We start from the raw sequence: 11654 nt of genomic DNA, 5'->3' as shown, positions 1-11654 counted from the left end.
AACAAAGTTGCATAGGTTTTGAGTGCTCTGCTCCCAAGTCTGTATTTCCTGTAAGCAGTTATTTACTAAATGTTTACTAATGTAGTAAAAATAAAGAAGTTATTTTTAGTGCACCATTTTAAGGAACATACTTGTATTTTTGTACATTCTTTCCTAGCCTTCCTCTCAGCTAGGGGTAGTCATATGATACAGTTCTGAGCAATGAATTGTAAAGGAAAGTATGCTAGTCATATGGGAACGATTTTTTTTCCCTAATAAGAAGAGAGGCCACCAGGAGAAGGCTTCTTCCCCCTCATATCGCTCCCTTTCTGTTTGAAATATTTCATATGAGAACATGATGCTGGGCACTATGGCAGCCACCTTGTGACTACGACAGAAGGTTCTTTAATACTTGAGGATGGTAGGACAGAAAGGCATCTTTCTTTATCGAAGAAGTAACTGCACCCAAGAAGCCAGCCAAGCAAATACGGGAGTGGGAGGGAGGCAGGGCCAGAGTTCCTTAGCAGAAGGAAGAGCACTTCAGCAGAGAAACCATCCCCGATGGGTAATGCTTAATATTCACAGCAAAAATTTACCCTTTCTTTCCTCCCATTTTTCACTCACCCCCTTGCTAATGATTCCACCTGACTGGACCATTCTTTCTTTAGTTATGACAGGAGTGCTGACATTACTCCCAACAGTGAAGAGAGTATAAAGCTAGAGGCAGCAGCAAAACAGTCCTCTGTTCATTAAGGTTCATGCACAAACAGTGCAATCTGGCCATAACATATGTTTAATACTTTTAAAAATGTTTAAAGGTACCTATTGTGAAAAAATTCTTTCACTCACTTAGTAAGAAAGAATATATTGTGCTGATTAAACCAATTTGGGTTAATTGGGAATGCATAGAAAACTCATTGTTCAGAAATTTGTCTTGGGCTCACAATGTTTCAAAAATCTGTATTCATATTAATATATGGCTACAAATGGAAGCAGTTTTTTTTACTGCTTTCCAATGTCAGGGTAATCGCAGCACAGTGTGCCCCTAATGCTACTAAAGAAATGGTATGGGTGACTTTTTTAACTACTGAGTGTGGAAATTTTGATAAGTGTACTTCCTGAGCCATATGATAAACTGAATGGGTGGCCAGACCAATTCTTTTGTTTCTTTTACTCATCAAAGGATTTTTTCCCCAGTGAACAGACGAAGTTTTATTTGACTACTTACCAGTCTCACATTAAAGTTTTCACCACATGTAAATGAACAGGGAGTCTCAAAGGCTTCAGTTCTTTATCAACTCTTTACCCAATTCCCATACTTAATTTTCATTAGAGCCAACTCATCAAGTGCAATAAAAGTATTCAGTTTGTTGACCGCCATAACCAAGTAATCCATCTTTATGAGTCAGTCTTAATTACTCAGATGAACAAGGAATCAATTCACCTTATTACATTTTTTTCCTTCATGAAGAAAATGTCAATTCAATCCTGGCTTAGAAAACTGGTTTATCACCTTACTGAAGTGTACCTGTAGACAGCAGAGGATTTTAAAGTCCCTTTCAACTTTGGTAGAAATTTGCCCTAAAAAGTTAAGTAACCAAACGGATGGATTGCTAAAATTTTACTATTGTATTAAACATAGTAAGAAAAACCCAGAGGCTAATTTTTTAAGGTGAATGCTCTCTGTGAACCATGATAGAAGCATCTGGATCCTTCAAAATTTGGCCCCATCTGCACACATGTCCATTCATTTTTCTCTCCTTAATTTCATGCTACCTAAAAATCTCACCTTCCTTTGTTGAAATTTTCTTCCATTACAAAAGTCTTCAGTTTTATCATTTTAAGAGTCCAATAAAATTGCCAAATTGTTAACATCTATGCCTTCATCCAACTCTAAGGTAAAGATCCAGGCTTAGTTGAATCTACCGGTTATTTAAGGTTGTTTTTGAACACACTAAAATGCCTCATTGGAAATTTTTCCATAAAGGTTTTTTTAAAATTCAGCTTGCCATTCTTTTTGTTCTCAAACGGATCCAGTCGCATTTGTAACACAAAATTTACCGAATCTTCCCATTTTATAAACATAGCCTTCTAAGCCTCTGAAACTGTCTTTTAAGGGAACTTAAAAATCACTTTAAAAATTTTGTTTCTTGGCTTGCGCTTTTTCTGGCTATTGCTTCTAGAGTCAGCTCTTTTTAGTTTCAAATTTTGCATGGCTGCCTTTTTGACGTTGCTTCGAGTCAGCCTAATGCAGGTTATTGCTCGAGGTTTGTTCCAGCAAGATGGCCTTGAAGTTAGGCTTATTTGCATCTTTTCCGTAACAAAGTCTTTATTTTAAATAGTTAACCTAAGGACTTCCTATGCTTTGGGGTGTACTGTCGCTGCTTACCACTTCTTAGTCGTCATGAATAGCATGGTGGTGCTATCGTCACATTCATTACAAAGATCTTCCACGACAGGCACCGACTTCTGAGGGTTCAGTTTTCACTGCCGTTCGTATTTTCACTGGTTTCAGACTTACAAGTAAACTGTCCGGCCACCCGCGTTCCCGGATAAAAGCAGGAGTTTCGTTATGAATTAATTACACACCGCGACAGAAAGTGCCCGCGCTCTGCACGCAGGACTGAGCGGTAGTAAACAAACCCCCGCGCAGGCGCAGAGGCAGCCGGAGGCTACCCTGGCTGCGGGGAGACAAGGGGATTTTTCGTAGTGAAAAGTGGGGGGAAAAAAAAACCCAGAACACCGCGTCTTAAGGTGATAAACTAGTTGCCTTTTTCTATTTTTACATATTTCTGGCTTTTGTCCCTTGCAGAGACGCCCGTGGAACTCCTCGGCCTCAGAGAACCGCCGCTAGTCTGTCAGCTCGTTACACTAGCCTCATGCGTTCTTGCCGCGGAGTCTTGATCTTTTTCTATTTGACTACAACATAGCACTAATCCACAAGAGCTGGAGAAAAAAGGGAAATATAAGGCCGCACAACGCGCGCGCCCGCGCGCACACATACACCCCGCCCCCCAACCCTCACTTCTCGCGTCCGTGCTTCCCCAACCAACGCGAGATCTGCCTGGGCGAGTACGTGTGCGCATGCGCCCCACTAATCATTTCTGGCGCGAAAAAATTTCACCCGCGGTACTGGTGAACGGAATTTGACTCTCGAGAAAGGTCCGGTGATCCGATGATTCACGTTAATTCGATGGATTCAAGCACACAACACTACATTCTTCGAGACGTTGCAGTCACTACTCCACATGCTTGTATGGTTCTCCCTTCTTTCCGTTGTCATTTATTAGCCGTGAACTCACTCTGTGTCACTAGTTTCGGCGAATCAAGCAGGAAAGGAGTGGGCCTGGGACAGCTGATCAAGGATTTAAAATAAGAATGATGAGTTTTACCTGTTTGGAAAGATAACCGTGGGAGCGACATAATAAGTCTGAGGGGCCACAAAATTTTTTTTTTTGGTTTGTTTTTTACTGGAGTCCAAGAGAGGATAAATGTGAACTAAGGTACTGCAGTGGGAAGGAAATAGGGAATTTGAGAGGTAAATTAAGGCAGTAACTATACAGCACAGGGGGTAGGTGAGACTAGAAAGAACTGTTGGCAGTAAACAAAGTTTTCCGTAAAATAGTGTGAACTTACTCATGTTCATCAACAAAAAGGCAGAAACGCTACACATTTAGCCCATGATGTGCAATGTGGACACTGGAAAGTCCCTAAGTGAGTGGAACAAGGATTCTAAGAACCATAGTTCTGAGCAAGGGCTGAGGCTGGGATTAGGCAGAACAGTTCATGATAACAGGAGTCAGGAATTTGGGAACTGTCTTAAGAGAATTGACTAATCTGACTTCTCTCTCTCCCAGGATGCATGGGACAACTGCACACGCATTGGATTTTGTCTTGCAACATGTTAAAGGTACCACCTGACACCTGACATGTTCTCCCCCCAATGAAACCCCTAGTCCCTACTGCCTCCCACCAACCCCACCAACCTCAGCCAGAATGAAGTGTGGACTGCATGGCATGAAAAGGTGGACTTTAGCTATCCAGTTACTTAGATGTACCACTGGCACATTACCAAAGTACATCCTTCTAGCCTCTGGCTTTCCCATTCACTTGGTAGAGAGTCCATCTTGATATTGGCAACAGTCTTACACAAGAGCTTAGCCCGTATATTTTGATTCTTTGTTTGCTGTATGGAGTACAAGGCAGAGGAATGATTGAGTATATTATTTTACTACACCAGGAAAAGAACAGCTTGAAGGTAAGCAATATAGCTTCATCTGTAGAGAAATATAGGACACTACAGGATTTGTGTTAGCAGTGATGAAGAAGGATCCAGGTGTTAATATATAGAATCGAAGTACTTCAGTGAAGACTCAGATAGGGTAGCTATCAAGAAGTTCTGCCTGCCTTGTCTAGCTTGGATTAACACATAGTCTACAGGCACACACCTGATCATCTACATTTGCTCTCTTACAACACTAAACTATGTTTTCTACCTTTATCTTGTATCTACCTACCACTTCAGCATTTTATTAAAAATAATAATAATAAAGAGAGAAATGTGGTATCCACATATAAATCAAGTATAAAAATCAAATGAGTATTCATATTTGAACTTAATTTTTATAGTTCATAATGCATAAGCAAAACCGAAAGCTTCTGTGATGACTGCCCTTGTAATGTTCACCATGTAACTTATTCACTATGTAAGAATTTGTTCTCCATGTAAGAACTTGTTCGTTATGCTTCAGAAGATTGGAGACTGATGAAAATTAGGCTTGGGGTGGATTAATGATTGTGCATTGAGCATTGACTCCCCTATACAGAATTTTATTGTTGTTAACAACCATTTGATCAATAAATATGAGAGATGCCCTCTCAAAAAAAAAAAGTACACACTTCCAATTGTAAAATAAATAAGTAACCGGGATGTAATGTATAGCATAAGGAATATAGTCAAAATATTGTAACAACTTTGTATGGTGATAGCTAGTAGCTAGAATTATCATGTATATAAATGTTGAATCACTGTGTTGTACACCTGAAACTAATGTAATACTGTGTGTCAACCACCCTTCAATAAAAAATAATTATCTAAAAAAAAAAAAAAGTTCTGCCTGGAGCATTTTGGAAAACCTAAAGTATATCCTAGTAGTTGGGCTGTATGTGTGGAGTTCCTGGGAAAATGTTTGAGGAAAATGCATGGATGCCAATAGAATAGGATTTCTGGGTTGGAGCCACGGTGTCTTGTTTTAGGGAGTGGGATTATCTAGCTGTGAGAGGCATGGCGTCTCAGTATGGTGTCATAGAAAGTATGTGGCATTGAAAATCAGACCTGGGCTTTAACTCTTAGGTATGCCAGTCACTCTATGTATGACCTCTCTAAGCCTCAGTTTCCCTGTTTGGAAAATAGTGCCTACCACATAGGATGACTGTAAAAATGAAGTAAGGTACTGTTGGAAAGACTGCATGGGTAATTAGCACGGAACTTGATGTATATGATCAACAAATGAGAATTTCTTCCCTGAGCCTCTCACTACATCTGTGCATGCTGTCTACCCATAAAACTGCAGATGCTCTATGTAGCAAAAGTTCATCTGTATTTAGAGAGCCTTAAGACGGGTTCTCCACCTTGTCTGCACATCAGAATCTGCTCTGGGGAGCTTTAAAAAAATCCTAATGCCCAAGCTTCACCCTAGACCAATTAAATAACAATCTTTGGGAGTGGATCCTGGACATCAGTATTTTTTAAAGCTCTTCATTTTGCTAATAAGGTAGAGAACAACTACTTTAAGAGTTTCCTCTAGAAGAAAGAGAAAAGAAATTAGACCTGTGATTTAAATTCACCTCTGTGGATAGCTATATATTCAAGAAATTTCTAGAGGAATAAAGGCTAGAGCTCAAGATGGGCAGATAAGTAGGGCGTAGTGAGCCATATTCAGGAAAGAATGTGGCAAGCATCCTCATTTGGGAAAGGTCATTAATAGGCCCCAGGAATATACAGGATCTGCTGTAGAGAAGGAGGACCCTCGGCCTCCCAAGTTGGCCTTTGATCTAGCACAGACAACACAAGTGATGATGTCTTTATTGCTTTACCATGTGGTGAATCTTGGACCATCAGCAGGGCTGATGGCAGTAGTGGGGTGGCACCGCCTTTTACAACCAGCTCTGCTCCATTGGTTAGGAGGCATCTTTGAAGTGTATGTATGTGGATATTCTTCTCCAGTGGGAAGGCCCGTGCGGGAAAGCATGTTCAGCAGGCCACTGATAATGAGGCTGCTCCCCATAGCCTCCTGCGGGGTGTTAATGTAGCTGCTCTGACTACCTGAGTGGTTCTCTAGGTACTAACAGATGAAGAAGGTGAGGTTCAAGCCTGTTTATAGCCTTCGAGTGAATAGAGAATCACTTGGAATAGGAAGGATGGCATGTCTGGGCAGGAATTTGAGCTTCTAAGAGAAACAGGCACTTTCCAGTAGGACAACTCTGATTTCTAGGGATGTAAGTAATTCAGAAGCTGAAGCCAGCATACGACTTCAGTCATTGGATGCCAAGACTTTCGCCGTCATGGTCAGGAATATCTTCTGCCACATGAGCTAACCGGTCTTTAATTGGGACCCTTTTCTTGAGAAGCATAGAAATGTGTCTAGTCCCTAGCAAGAGCATTGGTGAAATGGCTAAACACTGCTGGCTCAGTAAGGAGACAGAGGATTCCGAGACTATGCAGGGGGCAATAAGTAGAGGTTATGAACTGGTGGATAGCAGATCACGCAGAAGTGAAGGGAGAAATGGGGGAGAAGAATAGGGGACACAGGGTGAGGAGGGAAGCATGTTGAAAGTTAGAAATGGCAAAATCCCAAGTGGTAACAATTTCATTATACTGTTATAAAAGTATGTTAAATAGGAATGCTGCCTGAGATCCTATGATGAGAAATCCCAGAGATAGGCCACTCTCTAGGACTTTCACAAAATGTAGGCAGGTTGTTAGGCTATTCTTAAAGCCTCACCCATAGCAAGGGCATACAGGAGTCAAGGTGAAGACTGGGTAAGGGGTTTTAAAGAGGATATTTGAATGGAGTTATTGGTGTGCTGTTGGGCAAACAAATCAGAGAAAGAGGAGTGGCTGTACTCTTTCCTGAAATGTAAGTTTCCTCTCTAAGCAGGCACAAATGGAGAGAAAGCCTTAACTTTAAGTTAGGTGGCAAATTTTGACTATTACATAGTACTGAATAATATTTGAATTACTAACTTTTCTTAACTAAAAGTGACCAGAAAAAGGAATGGGAGTGGCCAAGTTTTTATTTAGAACAAGAATCAGCCCCTACAGAGTGTTTCCATAGGTGCAGTGGAAGATAAAAATTAAGTTGCTTTAAGTTAGTCCCAAAATCATGCTTCTTCTAGGTGCTGGAACACTTGTTTGAGCACCTACTTTGTTTTTTATATTCAAAGATATACAGATGAATTGGATGATATTCCTCCTTACAAGAATCTGTGAACTACACCACTTAGGATGGCCAACATTGAAAACACCAAGAACAATAAATGCTGGCGAGGATGTGGAGAAAGGGGAACCCTCCTACACTGCTGGTGGGAATGTAGTTCAACCATTGTGGAAAGCAATATGGAGGTTCCTCGAAAAAATAAAAATAGAAATACCATTTGACCCGGGAATCCCACTCCTAGGAATTTACCCAAAGAATACAAGTTCTTAGATTCAAAAAGACATATGTACCCCTATGTTTATTGCAGCACTATTTACAATAGCCAAGATATGGAAGCAACCTAAGTGTCCATCAGTAGATGAATGGATAAGAAGATGTGGTACATATACACAATGGAATACTATTCAGCCATAAGAAAGAAACAAATCCTACCATTTGCAACAACATGGATGGAGTTGGAGGAAATTATGCTCAGTGGAATAAGCCAGGCAGAGAAAGACAAGTGCCAAATGATTTCCCTCATTTGTGGAGTATAACAACGAAGCAAAACTGAAGGAACAAAACAGCAACAGACTCACAGACTCCAAGAAGGGACTAGTGGTTACCAAAGGGGAGAGGTGGGGGAGCATGGGTGGCGAGGGAGGGAGAAGTAGATCAAGGGGTATTGATTGGTACATGGTGTGAGGGGGGTCACGGGGGAGACAGTATAGCACAGAGAAGACAAGTAGTGACTCTGTGACACCTTACTACACTAATGGACAGTGACTTCAGTGGGGTATAGGGGGAACTTGATAATATGGGTGAATACAGTAACCACCATGTTTTTCATGTGAAACCTAATGAGTGAATATCAATGATACCTTAATAAAAATAAATAGATTTAAAAATCTGTGAACGTAATGCAATATAATATATGCAATAATAGGAGTTCTATGTATGAAAATTTAACAAGTCTATAATAAGCAAGAAGATGTGAGTAACTTGTTTTGGAGGGGGTGAGGGTAAGAGTTTAGAACCAAAGAGAAGATGAGACCCAGAAAGATTTGAGAGAAGAGTAGATGTTCTCAAGGTGGAGAAGGCAGAGGAAACTGTGTGTCAGGTCTCAGTTTGTGGAGGCATGAAACAGCATGGTGTGTATGTGGGAGAACTATGAGCAGTTGCAGAGCGTGTATCCAGGTGATTAAAGTGGAGGTGAGGTGGAGGCCACAGGGATTGTGAGGTTAGCATGTAGCTACTGGCAGGCTCACCAGCATGGAGTTAATGAAATTTTAAAAACATACACACACACTGAGACAACAGTCATTTCCACCCTCTCCTCTCCCTTCCCTTTTATAAAATTTGTCAATGTGTTAGAGTGCTGAGAGGGTGGCACGGACTTCTCCATTCCAGTGCCTACAGCTGATTGGATCTGGCTGTCTGACTTAAGCTGAGCCAAACAGACTCTAAGAATTTAAATCAAAACATTGGGAGACTGAGTCATATTATTGAAATATAACTGACAAATAAGAATTGTATATATTTCAGGTATACAATCTCCAAAATATTTATAGCTATTTTAAACCAAATCCCTCCAGTCAGCATTTCAATAAATTACATGCTTTGCTGCAATTTTGTCTTTTTAAATGTGAAATGGTAACAGTGTACCCTTCAAACTGCATACCTTCTAATTTCATGACATTGATTTTTTAATAAGTCCAGACTAGTTCTCTTCTACAATATTCTGTATTCTCAATTTGGCTGATTATTTCCTCATAATGTCTTATAACTTGTTTCTCCCACCCCTGAGTCCTTTTTTTTTAACTAGACATTATGAGTAGAGGTTTGATTAGATTCAAGTTAAACATTTTTAGAATGTTTCACTAGTAATGTTATACTTCACTAGTAATGTTAAGTCACATTGTTTCACATTATGCACATTAATTCAGGTTGTCTCACTATTAGTGATGCTAAATTGGCTACTTGGTTAAGATGGTGACTCCCCTCCCAGTCTCACCATTGAAAAAGGACACATTTCCCTTTGTGGTTTGTAAATAACCTACAAACGAGCTGTTCCTAAGAACTTTTCATCTGATAGTTTGACTTCCTTACCAATCTGGATGCCTTTTATCTCTTTGTGTTGTCTGATTGCTGTGGCTAGGACCCCCTGTACTATGTTGAATAACAGTGGGGAGAGTGGGCATCCTTGTCTTGTTCCTGATCTTAGGGGAAAAGCTTTCAGTTTCTCGCTGTTAAGTATGATGTTGGCTATGAGTCTGTCATATATGACTTTTATTATGTTGAGGTACTTGCCTTCTATACCTATTTTGTTGAGAGTTTTTATCATGAATGGATGTTGAATTTTGTTGAATGCTTTTTCAGCATCTATAGAGATGATCATGTGTTTTTTGTCCTTTTTGTTGATGTGGATGATGTTGATGGATTTTCAAATGTTGTACCATCCTTGCATCCCTGAGATGAATCCCACTTGATCATGGTGTATGATCCTCTCGATGTATTTTTGCATTTGGTTTGCTAATATTTTGTTAAGTATTTTTGCATCTATGTTCATCAGGGATATTGGTCTGTAGTTTTCTTTTTTTGTGGTGTCTTCGTCTGGTTTTGGTATTAGTGTGATGCTGGCTTCATAGAATGAGTTTGGAAGTATTCCCTCCTCTTCTATTTTTTGGAAAACTTTAAGGAGAATGGGTATTATGCCTTGCCTAAATTGTCTGATAAAATTCAGTGGTGAATCCATCTGGTCTGGGGATTTTGTTCTTGGGTAGTTTTTTGATTACTGATTCAATTTCATTGCTGGTAAATGGTCTGTTCAGATTTTCTGTTTCTTCCTTGGTCAGTCTTGGAAAGTTGTATTTTTCTAGAAAGTTGTCCAGTTCTCCTAGGTTATCCAGTTTGTTAGTGTATAGATTTTCATAGTATTCTCTAATAATTCTTTGTATTTCTGTGGTATCTGTCATGACTTTTCCTTTCTCATTTCTGATTCTGTTTATGTGTGTAGATTCTCTTTCTCATAGTAAGTCTGGCTAGAGGTTTATCTATTTAATTTATTTTCTCAAAGAACCAGCTCTTGGTTTCATTAATTTTTTCTATTGTTTTATTTTTCTCAATTTGATTTATTTCTTCTCTGATCTTTATTATGCCCCTCTTTCTGCTGACTTTGGGCCTCATTTGTTCTCCTTTTTCCAGTTTCAATAATTGTGAATTTAGACTATTCATTTGGGATTGTTCTTCCTTCTTTAAATAGGCCTGGATTGCTATATACTTTCCTCTTAGAACTGCCTTTGCTGCATCCTACAGAAGTTGGGGTATTGTGCTGTTGTTGTCATTTGTCTCCATATATTTCTTGATCTCTGTTTTAATTTGGTCATTGGTCCATTGGTTATTTAGGAGCATGTTGTTAAGCCTCCATGTGTTTGTGAGCCTTTTTGTTTTCTTTGTACAATTTATTTCTAGTTTAATACCTTTGTGTTCTGAGAAATTACTTGGTAGAATTTCGATCTTTTTGAATTTACTGAGGCTCTTTTTGTGGCCTAGTATGTGGTCTATTCTGGAAAATGTTCCATGTGCACTTGAGAAGAATGTGTATCCTGCTGCTTTTGGGTGTAGAGTTCTTTAGGTGTCTATTAGGTCCATCTGTTCTAGTGTGTTGTTCAGTGCCTCTGTGTCCTTACTTATTTTCTGTCTGGTGGGTCTGTCCTTTGGAGTGAGTGGTGTGTTGAAGTCTCCTAAAATGAATGCATTGAAAAAAAGATTTCTTTTAGGGAAACTATTTTAATGACTCTCTCAGTGGACAATTTGACAGTCACTTGTTTTCAATTCTGTTTAAGGCAGTGGGAAAGTTCTTGATTTTTAAAAGGACTTGTTACTCAATTATTGGAGCTGCTCACGAATATCTCAATAGCCTTCCCAATATTTCCAGCTGTTCCTTTGTTTGGTTCCCAGGAGCTTTTTAAATCCAAGCAATGCACCATTGTAGGATTTGAAGTAAAGATGGGTGAGAACTCACCCTTCTATGGTAAAATGGAAGAAAAACTAGTAGGTGGGAACCAAGAGCCACATGACACATGACACAAGAGCCACATGACATCTTGACTCCACCAATTCTCAGGAAGATCAGCTTTAGAAAGCATGCTTGGGGAAGTGAGGATCTCCAAACTTGTTCCCATAAAACTGTCTGCATGCTTTAAGAAGTCCTATAATAAACAAGATGGGACCCTTGGGAAAGTCTTTGTCTGCACC

The 11654-nt window shown here is 39.7% G+C and overlaps 1 long non-coding RNA gene across 1 annotated transcript; it reads left to right on the top strand.

The window, feature by feature from the left end:
* The first annotated feature begins 3077 nt into the window (after positions 1-3077).
* Positions 3078-8032, top strand: LOC118923292 (uncharacterized). The gene is made up of 3 exons (XR_005029152.2): positions 3078-3233; positions 3837-3889; positions 7426-8032. It is a non-coding gene; the product is annotated as an uncharacterized LOC118923292 (long non-coding RNA).
* The last annotated feature ends 3622 nt before the right edge of the window (positions 8033-11654 follow it).

Source organism: Manis pentadactyla, chromosome 14 (assembly GCF_030020395.1).
Source record: "Manis pentadactyla isolate mManPen7 chromosome 14, mManPen7.hap1, whole genome shotgun sequence".
Classification (NCBI taxonomy): domain Eukaryota; kingdom Metazoa; phylum Chordata; class Mammalia; order Pholidota; family Manidae; genus Manis; species Manis pentadactyla.
This window is presented reverse-complemented; position numbering and strand designations above follow the sequence as displayed.